Here is a 4,403-nt window from a genome sequence, read left to right as displayed (position 1 = left end):
AATCACCCTCACCATTATCCAAAATGGAAAAATCGATCGGCAAGAAAACAAGAAAAACACAGGGGACTCCTGCACGGTCTGCCTGGTTCTCTTAGATTATCTGGTGGTCACCCATTCCCTCTCTGCTTGCATGCTCCTAACCAGTGGTGTGAACACCTCCCTAAACATGCTATCCATGTATCTCTCTGCCTCACAGATACACTGCAGCGACTCCAGCCGCCACTCCAGTTCCGAAACCCAGAGTTCAAGCTTCTGCAGCTGGTGACACTTTAACTTTAACTGGTAACTCTTTATGACAATTAGAATAACCTACCTGTTACTCACCAATCGCTTCTTCACCTGTACTGAATAGCCAACTACTGGGGACTGAAAATGTTTAAAAGTCCGAGCCTGCTTGACAATATGTGCACTCAAAGCAGCATCAAAGGCAGACCTAGAGGCGCTGGGAGCCCTGCTTATATACTTGCTGAAAACACCTCTGAAAACCAGTTTACCCGAACCCTAATTAATTAGCTTCAGCTTTCAGATAACTTGTATACCCCTGTTTAAGGCTATGAAAAGCTTAACTTCTCTCAAGTCATTTTTAGTTGATTGCAAAATTACAAGAAAAAAATTGATTTGACAGATATTAAACCTCAAAACTCCCTCAATCACCTGACTCAGCAGCTCTCAGTGCAGACCGAGGACTGGTCAATAGCAAATGAGGGAGTTTCATGGGCCAAGTTCTGTTTAAAGTCACATTTTTTTTCTTGAATTTAGTAAACAAATAAGTATTATCCCTTAAGTTAAGATAATTCAGTCTTAAACAGGGGCCTACATTTATGAGGGTAATTTGCTTGTTGCATGCAGAGGGAGTTTAATCAGGTGACTATTAGCACCCTTGGAAAGCAAGTCAACTTATTCTTGAGACGGTTTCTAACAGCAAAGCCGCCACCAGCTTTACACCACTCTTCTTTTTCACAGCCACTCCAAAAGAATATGTAACCTGCGCCAATCTCCTTGAGCTGACCCTCCTCAGGTAGACAAGTCTCTCTGAGGGCGGTGGTCTGGATATTGTATCTAGCCGGCTCTCCATCGACACCACCAGTACTGCTCTCAGCTTTGTCAGCTATGGGGATGTTCATGAGGGTATGTACGTACGCTAATAATGACCGGTGCCACCTTTATTTTGTTACGACACCCTGGGCAGGTGCACGGTCAATTCCAGCCCCACGGGCCCCGGAGTCACAACACAAGTGAATTAACTGATAATTCTTCTAAAAAGTTCTGAAATCTTTTGCCCTTGGCTGCCCAAAGTAAGTTGAAACACTATTACTATTTATTCATAACAAGGTTGACAATGAAATATGCAGTAAACACAACTGATAATGATAAGTTAATCTAATACCCCTTTTAACTGTCCAATCTGCTACCCACATACACAAGACAGACAAACACAGAGGGGGGAAGGAAGGGTAAAAAATAATAAGGATGAGGGTCAAAGGTTAAGCGACTTTGTTTTCGGATGGTGGCAGGCTTTCCTCACAGCCCGCTGGTTGATCAAAGCCTCTGGTTTTTAGCCGGTGATAGTCTTCTTGGTAGAGTTATTCAGTCAGTACAGTAATAACAGGCAACAGGCCTTGCAGAGAGTCATTTCAGTTCTGATCAAACCTTCAACTCAAAGGTTCACATCCAGGCCTATTTCTTTCCTGAGACATTCTGCCCTACAGCAAACCTCGTCTTCAGTTTGTTTTGAGCCTTTGCAGTCTCGAGACAATAGCACCAAGACTTACTGGAGAGAGAATCAGCCCGCCCAGTGGCCTTGTGAAGTGAGTTTAGCTGGATTGTTTGGGAATGAATTAGTGGGAATATTCCACCAGGCTGCAGAACCAAAAGTGAAATGAAACACAAACCTTGCGACTCTGAAAAACACATCAGTGGGATCAGATCCATTCACCACCAGTTATCAGACAGAGCATCGCCCTATGGGCACATCCATTGGTCACCAGCCATGCCAATCAACCCAAGTCATCATGTCAAAACAGCACAGCCCTCTGGATCTTCCTGTTTTAATCAAAGGCTGCTTTGCCTCAAAGTCACAGGACCATTAAACATCCATGGATCAAAAATGCAACAGCAAAAACAAAAGAGGAAAGCAAGAGAATAAACAGGGACTAAACAAGAACAAACACGAAGGACCCTCACAATTTTCTGTTCTTGATTTACAGCCATGGTTTAGGGAACCGTGCCAGCTGTAGCCCGCTGGCCAGGGAGATGAAGCAGACAACGTTCAGGGCATCTTTTCTGTCCCTCCCTCCTACTGGGCAGTAACCAGTATAGTCCTCTCCTAAAAAGAGCTGGTCAGTTGCTCAGGGAACTGCCAAGTTCCACTCGTGTTTCCTTCCAGTGGAAAACAACCCAGGACTTCAGCCACTTGTGAGGTATGGCCTCCTACAGGTTGCACCCCCTCTGTTGATGGTTCTCCTGTGGAGTTGCAGGTTTGTGAGCAACAGGCTTCAAATCCAATGATCCTACTGCTGGTGAATCCAGCCCCACCCTCCCCTCCACCTGCTGCTACGTCGCTTGCCCATTTCCACAGGACTTGTGGCAGATTGATGGTGAACTACTGATGATAGAAAGATGATTAGCATGACTTGTAAGAGAAGAGTTGTGTATTGTCAGCCTCACTCACTTGACTTGACCTATCTTTGTCCAGTTGCAAGATGAGTGTAGATGGCTGGAGATAGATCCGGATGCAGTGGGTGATCAGTATGTCTTCTGTCTCCCATTAAGCTCAAAATCTTCCACAGCCCAGTGCTGCGTCAGCCTTCAAAACTGTTGGACCTTGGATAGGTTTCATCTGCCCAATCTGCTGGAATCAGTCTTCACATTCCCGTGTGGACAAATCCCCGAGACGCTGAGGAGGTGCGATAGTTATCCTCACTGATTTGGCCCACCCAAAGCGGTGGCAACAATTACCTAGAATACAGGAAAGAAAGCAGAATTGTAGAAATATATATTAAAGTTCATGGCATACAACAGGCATGTGGAAGAAGCTCATGCTTTACCTGTTTGCTCTGTGTGAGAGGTATGGCCTCCTACTGGTTGTACCCCCTCTGTTGATTGTTCTCCTGTGGAGTTGCAGGTCTGTGAGAAACAGGCTTCAAATCCAATACTCCTACTGCGGTTGCAAGGCAGGTCCTGTTGCTGCAGGCGAGGGTGCTGTTGGTCAATTTGGCTTTCGTTGGAGGCCCAAAGTAACACAGCATCACAGGACCTTTGGTAATACGGTACAAGGGGCAACACGGTTGCTTCACAGCTCCAGGGTCCCAGGTTCAATTCCCGGCTTGGGTCGCTGTTTGTGCGGAGTCTGCACGTTCTCCATGTGTCCGCAGTCCAAAGATGTGCAGGTCAGGTGGATTGGCCGTGATAAATTGCCCTTAAGAGTCCAAAAAAAAAAGGTGGGTGGGGTTACTGGGTTAACGGAATAGGGTGGAGGTGTGGGCTTGGATAGGGTGCTCTTTCCAAGGGCCGGTGCAGATCTGATGGGCTGAATGGCCTCCTTCTGCACTGTAAATTCTATGATTCTATGAAGAATAAGAGCTTCGATGTGCAGATCAGACCTCCAAATCACCAACGTGTGGCGTGTACAGTAACCTCTCACTATCAGTTTTATGAACAAACTCTTTCACACAAACAGGTAGAAAAGCAGCTAAGAGCTGAGTTTTTACCAGCAGATTTCCCTGTCATGATTTCACCCCCCAGACTTTTTGGCTGGTTCCTTGCTTTCTTGTTCGAGGAAACGTGGGAGCCCAAAGTTAAATTGCAGAAGAACATCCATGTCACTCTGACTGAACAATGAACAAGTGGAGATTGCAGCACGAAGCTTAGCCTGTTGGAGCGAAATGTCACAGTGAAGGTTGGGGTCAACAGGATTGCACATCTCACTTGCACCCAAACGCAACACTCGCCCTCACATTAAAATTTCCCTGCTGCCTCAGAAAAGAACTAGAATCAGGAGAATCTGTTTTGGGGAATGTCAAGCTTACAGGGTCGGCGATTCTGACAGTTTGTGGGAGCTGCCTATTGGAAAATAAAAAGTGTCCGGCAGCAACTTGCTCTCAGCCAGCCCATTTCAAAGTCCTGTTTATCTGTCACTGATATTCAACCAAGTTAACATCTGGATTGGGACATTCTGCTGACAGCTTTGGAGATCTAGCCCAATGATGAAACATAAGCAACAACTTCCAGACTGGAGATTCCTCTGAGCTCGGGGTAATACAGCTATTAGATGTTACAGCAAAGACTGTCAGAAAAAAGAAAATCACAAAAGTTAACATGGCCCTCAAGTTGTCGTAAGCTGGACACCAAGGAAAAGAGTGGATGAATGAACCGCGAAACAGACAGGAAGTTTAGGATAGTAT

At 45.7% G+C, this 4,403-nt stretch overlaps 1 long non-coding RNA gene across 1 annotated transcript; it reads right to left on the bottom strand.

Annotated features, from left to right (window-relative positions):
- Positions 1-1,296: 1,296 nt before the first annotated feature.
- Positions 1,297-3,364, bottom strand: LOC119955145. The gene is made up of 2 exons (XR_005458393.1): positions 3,048-3,364; positions 1,297-2,958 (listed from the first exon to the last, which is right to left on the bottom strand). It is a non-coding gene; the product is annotated as an uncharacterized LOC119955145 (long non-coding RNA).
- Positions 3,365-4,403: the final 1,039 nt, after the last annotated feature.

The sequence above is a fragment of the Scyliorhinus canicula genome, chromosome 20 (assembly GCF_902713615.1).
Source record: "Scyliorhinus canicula chromosome 20, sScyCan1.1, whole genome shotgun sequence".
NCBI lineage: Eukaryota > Metazoa > Chordata > Chondrichthyes > Carcharhiniformes > Scyliorhinidae > Scyliorhinus > Scyliorhinus canicula.
The sequence above is the reverse complement of the archived record's forward strand: the minus strand, read 5'-3'. Positions and strand labels throughout refer to the sequence as shown.